The 15,039-nt window shown below is 30.8% G+C and overlaps 1 protein-coding gene across 2 annotated transcripts in view; it reads left to right on the forward strand.

Annotated features, from left to right (window-relative positions):
- Positions 1 to 15,039, forward strand: part of LOC149486912 (uncharacterized) — a 222,606-nt gene that overhangs the window by 57,750 nt on the left and 149,817 nt on the right. The window contains exons 1-2 of one of the 2 annotated variants that reach the window (XM_089697004.1): positions 7,297 to 7,376; positions 13,510 to 13,583. The gene's annotated coding sequence lies outside the window, so the exon portion shown is untranslated. Of the gene's footprint in view, positions 1 to 7,296; positions 7,377 to 13,509; positions 13,584 to 15,039 lie in introns of those variants that run through there. The other variant, XM_089697005.1, reaches the window with a different exon arrangement.

A 15,039-nucleotide genomic window follows, 5' to 3' on the forward strand; every position in this document is an offset into this window, starting at 1 on the left:
CTAAAGATCTGATCAAATAATATTGGCTACTTTTTATTATTATAAATTCAAACAAGTTGAAATCGTACATAGCATATATACAATATACATACCTACATAGTTACTACGCGCATTGAAGCAAATTTATACCTAAAACGACTTTTCAGGGCTCTACATACATAAATTATTATTATAACTTTAACTTCTTCTACTTGGTGCTAACAGAATTAATTCATAAATTCTACACTCATTCATTTTAATTCTACACATTTTAATTGCTGATCTCGTTTTCCTCTCAACTCACTCAGCCGATTTTCCTCTCTGACTGGCAAACAATGATACATACTTTTAACATCAAAACTTTCATACTTTTTAATATATAAATTTATAGCATAATTTAGTCCGTAATCGCTACATTAAAATTAGAATACTCTTTACAGTCACTCGACTCGATGGTGCTGACAGAATAACAGCGTTACAGCCTCAGCTGTAACATTTATGCTGAGTCAGTAATCCCTTTCCCTGAGGTGATACAGATATTATATAATATTATTACGTCTACATGTAATGTTATTCCTTTTTTTAGTTATAGGTAAGTGTTGTCTGTAATTTAATGTACTGTATCATTTTTTGGGAATAAATGTGTTTCTATTCTATTCTATTCTATAATATCTATAAACTAGCCAAGGTCATTCGACAATGTATCGACACCTCTATGGCCCACGTCTTAATATCTCCATTGTTAAAGGTTTCTATTGGGTCAAGTAAAGGGCAAACACTTGGAAGATTTATGGCTGAATTTTTTTGTACTACAGGTGACCTTTTGTGACAAATTTGTACAGGGCTTTGCTCTTATTTAAATGGTTGTTTTATTATTGTATTTATTTCAATTTTAGTTTTTTGTTATAATTATTTAGTGAACTGGCTAAAATATGTACAAGATTTGTAGATTGAAAGTAGGTAAGAGATAAATATGTTATGAGTATCTTTATGTTTATTTTGAAATACCTTAGCAAATAAGGATAGAATTAAGCAAAACTAATAGGCCAATATAAACTCAAAAATATGTCATAAACTATATGTCCCGTTCTGGGATTTAAAATAGAGTGGTGCATACAACAACTATTTGGTTGACTGATAGTAGGTGCTTTTTAACCCTGTACTAGCCTTCTACGATATTTTATAATATAAAAAAAGTGAAACGAATTAAAAATCGCTGTTATTTTGAAACCTACTTTAAGAAACGGATGTTTAATATTCCTTTGTTAATATTCACCAATTACCTACTCATTTATTTAAGACATTTCATTATTTGCAAGGAAAAATGTTTAAAAGTACCTATGTTGTTTTAATATATCAGGTATGCGAAAAAAGCACTAGCGCACTCACACTAAAATTTTACATTAAAAATAAAATAAATACCAACTATGTAACTTGTACAACAAAATTATAGAACCATTGAATTCGAGAGACAGTTTAATTTGTAAGAAATATAGTTGGTATTTACTATTTACCATAAAATAAACAACATATAAACTAGGTTAGTACATAACATGGACTAATAGTACATAATATGTATTACTAGCTTTCCGCCCGCGGCTTCGCCCGCGTTTTCAAAGAAAAACCCGTTCCCGTAGGATTTCCGGGATAAAACCTATCCTATGTCCTTTCTTGGGTATCAAAATATCTCTATACCAAATTTCATGCAAATTGGTTCAGTAGTTAAGGCGTGATTGAGTAACAGACAGACAGACAGACAGAGTTACTTTCGCATTTATAATATTAGTATGGATGTGCAAAAGAAATAAAACCATAGAATTAAAAGACATAAGTATGAAATATAATATGTACAAAGAAATACATATGAATAGGTAATTCTTAACACCTTGCGTAAGGTCATCTTTTATATTATGATAGCACCCTTTAACCTCAATAAGTAGGTAAATAATTAGTCTAGCCTGTGACACGAATAACATAACGTCTAGACAAGTTGTATATTGAATAACAAGAACTAAGAAATTTATATTTTTATACGCAAATAGTGATTGGTTATGAATCTATAATAATATTATTAAGCTGAAGAGTTTGTTTGTGTGTTTGAACGCGCTAATCTTAGGAACTACCGGTCCGATTTGAAAAATTATTTCGGTGCTAGATAGCCCATTTATCGAGGAAGGCTATAGGCTAATATCATCACGCTAAGACCAACAGGAGTGGAGCACTGCGGGTGAAACCGCAGGGCACAGCTATAATTTATAAACACTAAAATCCAGCTGAGCAAACAGCAACTCAGCTATACACTAGGTGTTACAAATAAAATTGTATATACCTTCATTCGTATAAAAATACGTTACAAATTCTTAGAGCATATTTTCACATAACTGAAGTTCAGCAGGTGACTCGAGTTCAGGTTACATTTGACGGACGCCTGTTAAAACTTTAAATATAACTTTTCTTAGAGCAAGGTATATTTCTATTCGTGCAATTTATTTATTTGAAAACTTCAAACGGGAATACTCTAATACGCCAAGTTTTGAACGCAGTAGTGAATGGTAATAAAATTATGGACTGTGAAAAATATTAGATCCTAGCTGTGGTTCGTAGGTAAAGCTTGACAAAAACTTTCAGTAAGTGTTTAATAATAAATATAGTTTGAAAAACTAAACCACGAAACTAACCACGCTTTTTAACACTATGTAGGTATTGGTTATTGCTTGATTCCTAGATTAAGAAATTAAGAATTATTTTCTACTTTTTAGTTGTAAGTATCTATCTTGAAAGAGTGTTTTTTAATTTTTCAAACTATATTTATTTATAAATATAGTTTTATTATTAAATTTAATAATCTTAACTAAATAAAGTTCTTAACTGAATAAATTAGTATTAGTACATACGATGGTTTTATTGCATTGTTTTAACTACCTACAGAAAAAGAAGATGAAATTAGTAAATCAAGTTATTATAAAATTAAAGCAACTAAATATTCCACCGAACAAAAGCTAAAAAGAAATAATACGTGTGGCACTCGAGGACTGCCGCGGTAAAGCTATTGCATAGCATCGCATCGCTGTGCTGGTTGGAGTGGGGGGTGTTAGGTTTTTTCGTTACGGAATTTTTCGGTTGCCGTGCTCTAAGTCTGAGATAAAAGCTATACAATAGCTTAAAATGAAACATTTGCTTTAGTCTGTCATGGCATATTTATTCTCTGACAAACTCTAGTTTATGCATATAAATACATTAATCGAGTAATGTTTAGTTTGTTCAAGACACATTTGAATCTCCGTGCTAATTAATTCCAATCCTGACAAATAAAGGGTTGTTTGTCTCGGCGCTCTGTTTGTATCAGAATTTCAGCGTTTGTTTCAATGGGATCGTAATTAAATATCTATATGGGATGGTTTAATTTAAAATTTGGTTAAGTTGATGGAGTTTGTAACGTTTTGTATGTTGTGACATATTTATTTTCATATCCTACTAATATTAGGTATATAAATGCGAAAGTTTGTGAGGATGTGTGTGTGTGTGTTTGTTACTCTTTCACGCAAATACTACTGAACCGATTACAATGAAATTTGGCACACATATAGAGGGTAACTTGGATTAACACATAGGATAGGTTTTATCCCGGAAATCCCACGAGAACGGGAACTATGCGGGTTTTCCTTTGAAAACGCGGGCGAAGCCGCGGGCGCAAATCTAGTCATAGTCAGTAGTTCATAGAAGTAGTATATATAGATGTAACTTAAAAAAATACTAAAACTTAAAAAAAATTCTAGAGATATACATTTGAACATATTTTAAGTTATAAAAGAAAAAATAAGTAGGTACCTAATTGAAAATCTATAGACAATATTATGAACGTATACCCATTTGAAATTCTATAATTTAAATTAACTTCATTTGCCTCTGGTTTAAACAAATACTATTATTTAGGCTTATACATTTTATACGCAAAACGGGTTCTAAACTATGAGCAATAAAATTAATTTTTCAATTCAAAAAACAAGGGCTATTTCCTACACTGATTTTTACATCTGATTTCGACTGAGTTATTTTTGTGACAGTCTCATAAAGTGCTTTTGAATTATAACCGTTTTTTCTTAGAGAATGAAGCTTGAAGCCTACTATAGACCAATATAAGGAATGATAGAAGTCTGCTGACTATTTTTCAAATAATTTTCGAGAAAAATATACATGTTACTTCTTTACTTACCTACTCCTTCATTCGTCTATGGCATTAAGGATATTACAAATACATTATCAATACACAGTAAATTGATGTATCGATCAATACCCACATCATTTCTACAGCTTTCAAAGGGCAAACGAAAGACAAGATTTACGAGAAGTCGCACAGGTTTTTTCCTAATTCGGATTTGTTTATTTTCCACAGGAATGAAAAGAAATGGTGAATGTTCCCTGTTTTATTGCCGTAATCTTAATCTCCCTTGCTTATAAAATACGATGTCTTTCTTCATTTCGCCCCGTCATGTCTCGTAAAATAAATAATTACAGCAGGAAAATAACATCCATAAAATATAGATATATGTTTATGTCTAAAATGGTTTCAAATTCAATTAATTAATGTTTGATACGATTTTTTGTTTTTTTTTAAACGCTCGTTGTTTTCAATAAGATTTTGTTGGTTGTTACGTGATAAGCTTTTAGGGGTCATTATACATATTATTATGTTTGAGACTTTTTTACAATAGGTAATAGGGTAGAGAATCAGTGTATTACAACTTATTATTTTTTACGTTAAATCACTTGTTTTCATACACTTACCATCTACCTACTAATGAAATAAAATATTTGTATGAATACGCGTCATATAATTTTAATAATATGTACCTATATAAACGTATAAATGTAGTTTTATACGAACATTATAATATTATACTAAATATCCAATACAAAAGAACTTAACCTCAACAATCTTTTAAACCCCATTCAATTTCTAATCTTGTTATTCTCTATTTTTCTGTAACCTTTTAGATTTACAACTCTATATAGAGCATGTGTCTTAGATCGTAAAATGGACTTACATAAAGTAGAATTTCATCTGATTGTTGTTATTTGAAGATGTATTCTAACCTTGTACTGGCCCTGGTTTATCCTGACCTTGGTTTTAGAGTAAGTGTTCTAACAGACGAACGGCAAGTTGTGAACGGCAGAGGCTACTTTAGCCGTCGCCACATGTCGACGTCAGTCGTCGACGCGTCGGCAGCAGCAGTCAATATGTTGACCTCTGCCGTTCTCAACTAAGTAGCCTCTGCCGTTCACAACTTGCCGTTCGTCTGATAAAACTCTAAGGTCCAGAAACAGAAGCCTTGGTTTGAAAAAAATCGTTACCTATATTATGAAGTGTGCATATATCAGTGAGTCGTTTCATATGGGAAACTAGCTTCCGCCCACGACTTTGTACATGCATCCCCGTTTTTCCCCGTTCCCGCAAGAATTTCGGGAAATCCTTTCTTAGCGGATGCCTACGTCCTAACATCTACCTGCATGCCAAATTTCAGCCCGATACGTCCAGTGGTTTGGGCTGTGCGTTGATAGATTACGATACCTATCAGTCACCTTTGAGTTTTATATATATATTATAGATTAACTTATTTATTATCACTACATAGTATAGAAGGTTTAAGTATATGTAAGGTTCTAGATAAAGTAGGCGAAACCCCGGGTGAAAAGCTAGTTACATACAAAAATATAGTTGTAGGTATGTAGCAACACTTGATTGATGGCTCTATCATAAATGCATGCCATTAGGAAAATTCTTACAAAAGTACTTTCTACTTGTAAAATTGTACAAAATATGTCTCGTGGTTTCACTCACATTATACCCAGATGAGAATTCTTTGTAATTAATTTAAAAAGTGATGAATAATAAATGATTTTTATTACATTCAAAAATATCTAGTCGTAGAAGCGCTTCTTCAGTCAATGTATTTTTATTTTAAGGTTATTCGATGTTTTTACAATGTTTTTGTGTACCTAGTTGTAATTAAATATATAAACTGCAAAATTACTGTACCAATAGCGTAACGAAACATAACATTTAAAGCGCTACACAATACGCTAAATTAATGCTATAGGTCTCTACAGGGGAGCTTTTTACGAGCTTTAACCGACTGGAAATTCGTGAAACATGAGTCTAGTATTACAAGTAATACCGGTAATATCTATTACCTATTAAATCTAGACATAAATATAGAAAGAAAAGAGAAAATTAGTTTTATTAAATAACATACTTATAAATGAACATACAGAAATAGAAAGTAAATTACAAATAGAGATTATGGAAAACATCTTACAAGATTAAGTGCACTTTTCTGTTAAATTACATTAATATATATCCATAAATTGGATATATATTAATGATAATTATTAAATAAAAAATCACAATTTTGCTTAAGAAATCAATAGTAGGTATACAAGAATAGGATTTAAATTACGTCCATTATTTTGTAACACAAGTCAATAACTGCGTTAAAAACAACCGACTTCAAACTTGCACTTGCAACATTTACAAATACAGACAAAAATGCTCATAAAATAAAAACTACTGGGCCTATCCGAATAAAATTTTTATGGGACCAATTCGACACCATCCCGCATCGAACAAAAAAAGAATCACGTAAATCGGTTCAGAAACCACGGAGTAATCGGTGTACATACATAAAAAAAAAAAAAAAAAAAACATACCGGCCGAATTGATAACCTCCTCCTTTTTTTTGAAGTCGGTTAAAAACACTATTTTCTTCACGCGTAGGTGAATCTTGACAAAGGTAATTACTTTGATAAAAACTGTAAAATGCAAATTCTAAGTAAATAGAATGTATTGAATAATGTTGTTAGCTGTAACGATATTGAAAATAGAAAAAGGGCATAAAAAATTACCGATGCAACGTCGGAAAAAGATGCAATAAGCATCTTCAGCTTTACATTTTCCTTATTTTATAAAATGATTTTCTCTTTATGCTAGTTTTTATCGAATTGTTATTCCCAGTACCTATAATAAAACATTATTTACCGTCTTTTCATTTTACATATTGGATAAGCTACAATCCTATATATATATGGTAAAAGAAGACCGCAATTAAATATCTTTATTTTTAAATACGTTACGTAAAAGTAAAAAAAGGCTACAAAATAAATAGCTTTGAAAATAAATATCTACAAAGTAAGATGTAATCTAAAACCACCATTGACAGACTACCAAGTACCAACCCTATAGGCTAGGCTAGTACATTACTTCAGTCAGCCCTTAGACACCGTGGGGAACGGTCGTGTTGTTACGCTCCCCGTATTATATTATATACGCGAAAGTTTCGACTTCACATTGGATTGTTAATATTTGTTTTTGTGTTTATTCGGATTAAAGGAATAATAAGGTTTGTTAATGTTGGTTTATTTCGATTTTTAGTAAATGATTTGATGTTGTTTATATTTTGGGCATCTTGATGTATGGAATTTATTGCTAACTGTTTGTCTTTGTGGACTACATTTATACATTTTTAACATAAGATTTAATATATTTGTTCATTATTTTGGGGAAAAATAAATCTTTAAATTCGGATTTTTGTATGTAGAGTCATATGCTTACAATTATAATAACTAAACACCTTATATGCAGAATGATTTTATTATAAAAGAGAACTTTTATTTTTAAAAGTTTCCCGGCACCTGGTTTAAATAAAAAAATGCTTATAGGTAGGTATTTAATTCTTAAAATATGTTTTATATAGAGCTTATTTAACTGTAGAGTGTAGGACCTGATACATTTTTATTAGTCTTATTCTATAAACAATTTTATAGTGAAATAGAGTTGTGCAGTATAGATGAGAATTTCTCAATAAAATCAAAATTAGCAACCATAAAATGTACCTATATGGATATTTTTAGATAATTTAAAGGAATGGTTGATTATGTTTGTTATCTAAACGTGATCTAGCAAATGAACCTTGTGTCGTGAATTCGGAGAAATACGTGACGTTATGTTGAAAATATAAATAATGCTTTTAATGTTTATGTAATAATGTATATCTTTGACTAGCTTCAGCCAGCTTCAGTTTTAAAAGCTTTCCTCGGGATCATCTTTATTATTATTTCAATAAATAGCAATAACTTATAACCCCGTATATTAAAGTTATTACAATTTAAAAACTAATAGCAATTACATCCAAATCGGTTTAGCTTTTTTGCAAGAAAATCTTTGAAGTAAATATTAATCGAAAATAAATAAATAAAAACGCTTGAATACTTACTTGAATAGTTACTCAACTTTATAGTTAAAGTTCCTTGGTAACTACTGGGCCACCATTGCTTTTTCTTTCTTAACTTTTACTTTGGTATTAATAAAATAAATTAAAGGTAATTTTTTACAAATATGGCCGGTAGAAATCGTTTCTGCATTATATTACGCCCGCTTTGTTTAAAACCTAACCGCATCAAAATCTGTTGCGTTATAGTTTTAAAGATTTAAGCATACAAAGGGACATAGGGACAGAGAAAGCGACTTTGTTTTATACTATGTAGTGATTTCTGTATTGAGTGTTTGACGATAAGATCGTCTTAATGAAATAAGCTTTCTTATACCACAATCAAATTAATTCTAAATTAAACAACCGGCCTAGTCACTTCTTTTATTGACTAGATTAATTACACACTTAATAAATATTTCAAAAGCTTATTAAGATAATAATAACACTATTCAATGTACAAGAAAATGAAATAATTTATATAAAATTAATATGCCTTCATACATAATGAATTAACGCGTTTTCCTTTATAATTGCAATGATATTTTGCGTGTTTATTTAAACTGAGTTCATTAATAATGATAAGAGAAGCACTTAATTATTATAATGTAGCGCATAATAAGTATTTTCGATGAGCTTTTAAATTTTAAAAGCACTTTGGAATCAGATTATTAAACTCCGGTGTTTGATACTCGGTTATATTTCATCTATTTGTTAAGTTTATCGCAGCTAAATCGGTTCAGTAATGCTTGATTCATTGGGAACAAACATACAGATTACAGATGCATATAAATTTGTATTTATTTATGATGTAAGGGGAAGCTAAAATGATATTATAATGGGTGACGATGTTATTTATTGTTTGTTAGTTTGTGTGTTAAGATCTTAAAAACTACTAGATCGATACGTAAAGTTATTTTAACTTTGGAAGCTCTACCGCGTTATAAAGTCTACAATTTATTCAATTTTTGAGCTGGAACCAATATTAATAAATAGGTATGTAATAATCTTCGTTATTTTAAAATATTTCTCTAAGAACAAACAGTAAAAATATTTGAAAAAAATGTGTGCGTACGTACCTACTTGTGTACACACGTAAGAAGTAAAACTTCTTTATGACCTTATTTTTCAAAAAATAATTTACTATATGCAACTTTACAGAAATATGTCAAATCACGCGTGGTAGAGATAAGAAAAAGATGGCGCATAAAGGAAAAATGTCACGCGTAACGAAAAAATGTTACACTAAATTTTTTTCCAACCCCGATATTCAATTACCTAACCTCAAAAGTAGGTAGAGCCATGTAATTCTTTTGTTATTTTTAAATGTAACCACTGTATGTCTGTCACTTTTTTCTCCTAAACCGCTGAACGAATTGCATAATTTTATTGCTTTCCCGATTGAGCTGGTTTTGACAATTCAATTAAAATCTTATTGTGTTTGGTTAGCGTGCATAATAATTGTATTCATTTAACCTAAACCAATTTTAACTCTTATTAATTTTAATTAATAAAGGTTAATTTTGGTTGCATTTAAATTATTGTTTATTTATGTATCATTAAAAAAACCTTTAGGTAGGATAAATTATTGGGAATTAGAAAAGGATTTTTTGACTATTCCCAATTTATCAATATATTTTACCATTCTGTGCAAAAGTCAAAAAGGTTCGTATGTAGGTATATTAATATGTTTATCTTAACCGTTGTAATTACTCATCATAATTTGATAAATTGAGTTTGTCGTACGCGATAGATATGTTGTGTCACGTTTCAATTAATTCTACTTAGTATACAGCTGTAAAATTATAGGTAAATACCTAATCTATACTAATATTATAAAGTTGAAGAGTTTGTTTGTTTGAACATGCTAATCTTAGAAAGCACGGGTCCGATTTCAAAAATTATTTCACTGTTAGATATTCCATTTATCGAGTTAGGCTATATCATTACGTTAAGACCAATAGGAGCTGAGTTATGCGGATAAAACCACGGGGCACAGCTAGTACGTTTATAAGATCAAAATAGAGAGAAATACATAACCTACCTAATAAACTTTAATTTATTATAAAAGTATAATTTTATTATGTTGGTGTTATAAAATTGCTGTGACGAGAAAATCACTTTGAGTCACTGAAAAATATCTATGTAACCGATATAATTGGACATCATTAAGATTTGTGACAGAAATATGTAAACAACAATAGAGAAGTTTAGATATTACAACGTAAAAATTGATTGCCATCCTGTAATCTTATAATATTTTCGTTCTTTAGTAAATATTTTCAAATCTATATTTTAGTAATAATGCAATTGAAGTTAAAGTTTTTGGAGTTCTTAACTAGCCAACGTTTGGCTGTATCGCGCAAGAAAAAGACAATTAAAAACAATCCACGTTCGATCTTCAGTAAAATAAATAGTTATTGCCCTAATTAACCTCCTGGGGCCTGCGGTCATATATATATTACATAAACAATAAAAAAATATTTCAACGCCATCTTTTGCGTATATGCAGAAATAATACCTCAAATCGATGTAGTGGTATGTCATCCACTATACTAAACGGTTTTTGGTTTTATAAGTGACAGTGATTTGAAGTATTCTCATTTCGATGTTGACGGTGGCTGTGCGACGGCAAACACGTGGTCAGTAATCTTACATTTCTAGTGGAACCATTCGTATATTGCAGTATATCTTTGTATATCTAATGATAATAGATATTATTTCTGCAACCGCAATAGTTATTTTGTAGAATAAATCTAAAACTTGTGAAAAATATGAATGTTTTCTTCTATGTCATACTGGTAAGACATTTGGTCTCAATTCTTGCCAAATTGGTATTGGTTACAAGGGCCCCATGTATTACCTATATGACATTCTTTAGTTTATGTTACAGATTTTATTATAATTTTCAAGGATTATAAGATATTGAGATCTACCAACACCTGGATGAGTCAAATATTGACCTATATGATGGACCTATGGAGTTTCTTGCCGGTTCTTCTCCATAGATACTGCTTTCCGAATCGGTGGTAAATGTTAATACTGTTGTGACGATTCCAAATTGCTTTTAGAAGAAGTCTAATTGAATAAGTAAATGTTTGAGATGAAGATAATCCCCCAAATGATACAGATGAAGCCGCCCAAATACCAGAAAATGATTCTTCTTCCATTCGTCCAATGAGTATGAGTCATTTTAGAACAGAATCGTCACTATGTATGCCATCTTCAGTTGTTGGCAGACCATCTTGGGGACGCACATGACGTGGACCAAGCATAAGAGGAGGCTGACCGAGAGGATGGATAAGAAATAAGACCTAGGGGTGGACGTGACAATATAAATACACCGCCGCGCCGGTGCAAAATACTTAAACTGGTCATTTCTCACCCTTATAAATACCTATTTTTGAAGCAAGGTACAAAAAATAGACACAGAACAATGGATAGAATAATAAATATTTAGATTCAAGTTTAAAAATATATAATAACTAAAAAAACATGTAGTTTTTCTTCATTTTCATAAACTTATTACACTTGGAATTGGGACCCCCTGTAATATATACATGACATAAAGAAAATCCAAGTTTTCCACGAAAGATTTTTTTTACTATTTTTTTGAATATCTATAATTGCATTAGAACAGATACAGCTAATTTTTATTAAAAAAGAAAGAGAAAAAAATCCTGGGTCTCAGGAGGTTAAACCACAAAACGGTTTCGGCACACGGAAACTTTGTTCATTTGAACGCCTCGGATCTGGCCACTACCCCGTACGAGTGTTTGACTTACAAGCTTAGTTCCTTACCTACTTGCTTGCGTGTAGGTACTGTACTAAGTTTTTGTGATTGATTAAATGGTAGGTATATGGAATTAATAGTATATAATAAAGATATATAAAATTCTCGTGTCACAATGTTAGTCTGCATACCTACTCCTCCGAAACGGGTGGACCGATTCTCATGAAATTTTCTGTGCATATCGGGTAAGTCTGAGAATCGGCCAACATCTATTTTTCATATGTACCACGGGCGAAGCCGGGGCGGACCGCTAGTAAAGATATAAATCACAGGAAACGTTTAGATTTTCCATCGTAAGATGTTCATCATAATTGAAGTTTCTGAATTGAGTATTCAAAACCAAGCTCTTTTATGTGACATATATAAGCTTTCTCTTATTTACGGAGCCTTTCGTCAAATCATTGTAAATCTTATATATAAATAAAAAATAAAAATGAAACCCGTTTTTCTTGGTCACGGCATCAACGCGTGAACGAGTGGACCGATTTCTATAATTATTTTTTTATTATATTCCTTGACGTACGAGGATGGTTCTTATGTAGAGAAAATGTAAATATGTACCACGGGTGCAGCCGGGGTGGACCGCTAGTTATTTATATTTCATACCTCATTACAGATAGGTAATTTAAACTTATTTCGGATATAGGCTGTTAATCATCTGTTTGTATAAAATAATTTTGAAAAGCTAGAAATTTCAACATAATATTTAATCAGAGCTTATTTTCATAAATTTCATTACGAAACGTTCATTAGTTTTAATTTACTTTTGAATATTTGACTATGTATAATAACGTAGGTATAATTAACTGCTATTAATCTACTAGTTAAAAATTATAATTAACTAAAATTTTCTTCAGAAAGCTAGAATTTAATAGACTTAGTAGTTAGGTAGTACGAAAAAACAGTAGGTACGTACCTAAGCCTTTTTTTTGTTTAATTAGTGAAAATTCTTTACCCAATTTCTTTTAGGTACCTACCTATAGAGAAGATAGTATCTATGTAAAATTTTATTTAAAAATTGTACCCAAATCTTTGGTACTGTGGCTTCATAGAAAATGGTTGTCAATAGAATTCTGTTTCGGATCTATCTCACAGGGACAGTGCATTTTCCGGGATAAAAATAGCCCGGGCTAGGCTATTCCGTGGTCTGTCTTTTGGAAAATCATGTCGATTTTCAACTGAACTTGAAAAGAGACTGCATGATAAAAAGAATAGCATTCATAAAAAGACCTTTTATATCTCGAAATACGAAATATTATAAAAATCAATTAATAGATAATCTATTTGGAAGGTTCTAAATTATCAATACTTCAAATACATCCTTCAATAATTATACTTATAAAATTTGAAAATGTAATAATATTTTGTTCTATTTGAGGCTTAAAACAAAATGCTGAAAAAACTTTTCAGTTTAGGTCATCCAACATACTTAATTTTTCTATTTTTCGTAACACGAAATATTTCTTGTTTCAGAAGTAAGAATCGTGTTGTCATCGTTTGGGGCTAATATTCAGATTTCAGTCTCTCCCTGCACTACTGGTTCCAATGTGAGTAAACATTAAAATATTTAATTTATTCTCACCTGTATTTAACTTTGTTTAGGTACCTACACTTACACTGTTGGGAAATATAAAACCGAAAAGCAAGAGCGTGATAATAAACAAGTGTTTATCAATTTTATTGAAATTAGTATGTCATAAGTTTTCTTACTGTTTCTTCGCATAAGACGACTCAGTGATAAAGAAAAAAAAAAACAAATGTTACGGTCTACTGGTAATTTCACTTTTTATACTAAGTATTTCATTTGGCAACCTTTTTACGAACTCATAAGGTACTTTAGTCTTAATGCGTTATTTATTCGTTTCTTGTTCAGCTTACGATGTTTCCGGCGAATTAATGTGTTTCTTATTTACTTCTAATGATATATTTGTTACTTTGATTCTTTCATTCTAGTCAGGTATAGGATTAATGATGGAATCGATTTTATTTACTGAAGGTAATGACTAATGAGCCTTGTGTTCTACAGAGCGAGACGTTTTTATGAGTCGCAATTAGATTGATCCATTTATTTGAAAAGTCTTGTAACCATATTATTATGTAATGAGGTATTGGTTTTTGTTTGTTTTCAAAGTATATTTTTATTTGTTGTAACTTTTAATAAAGTTGTTATAGCTGGTGTAACATGTTTCGAGAAAGATATGGAAACTTTATCGGTTGGGTAGGTATAAAAGGAACTTATTTACTGTTTACGTATTCCTAAACGATATAAAATTGAAATACTAAACGGAATTTTGCATTGTTGATTATAATTATTATTCATTTATGTTTGTATAGTGTATCTAAGGATAGTGCCACGAGCCACGACTTTCTGATAAAATCAAAAATACCTACCTAGGTCGACTAAGTCGTGGCACTATCCTTAGATACACTATAGCAAGCTTGCTTTATTTTATCTGACAGATTAATAAATTAATTATGAAAGGAAAACATAGCTAGGTACAATCTCAATAAAATTACCTAACTTTAAACTCTTCAAAAGTTCAATAACCGTAAATTCGTGTTAAATCTAAAAACCCGCGTTCGCCCTTGCATTGTTAGGAGAATTTCATTTCAATGTAACAAAGATTTATACATCTATGTACTAGCTTTCCGCCCGCACCTTCCCGCGCTTTGTCCAAAACTGATAAATTATACCTACCTACTAAAACTCTTGAATCACTATCTATTAAAAAAAACATCAAATCTGTTGCGTAAATTTAAAGATCTAAGCATACAGACACACAGAAAGCGACTTTGTTTTATACTAGGTATGTACCTATAGTGATGAAATCTCTTGAGTGGGGAAAAGTTGTTAAGTACAACAATCCATTAACTATTTAGTATTTACTACCTACATATACCATGTAATTCTATTAGCCAAAGCAGCCCCTCAGAGGCGAATCGAAAAAACTCCGAACAATAGATAGGCTCTTTAATTTCACGCCTACAATGGCCTTTCAAGAG

The sequence above is a fragment of the Colias philodice genome, chromosome 7 (genome assembly GCF_061535455.1).
Source record: "Colias philodice isolate Cphi_HAF_F1 chromosome 7, ilColPhil1 Martin Lab GWU primary, whole genome shotgun sequence".
Lineage (NCBI taxonomy): Eukaryota > Metazoa > Arthropoda > Insecta > Lepidoptera > Pieridae > Colias > Colias philodice.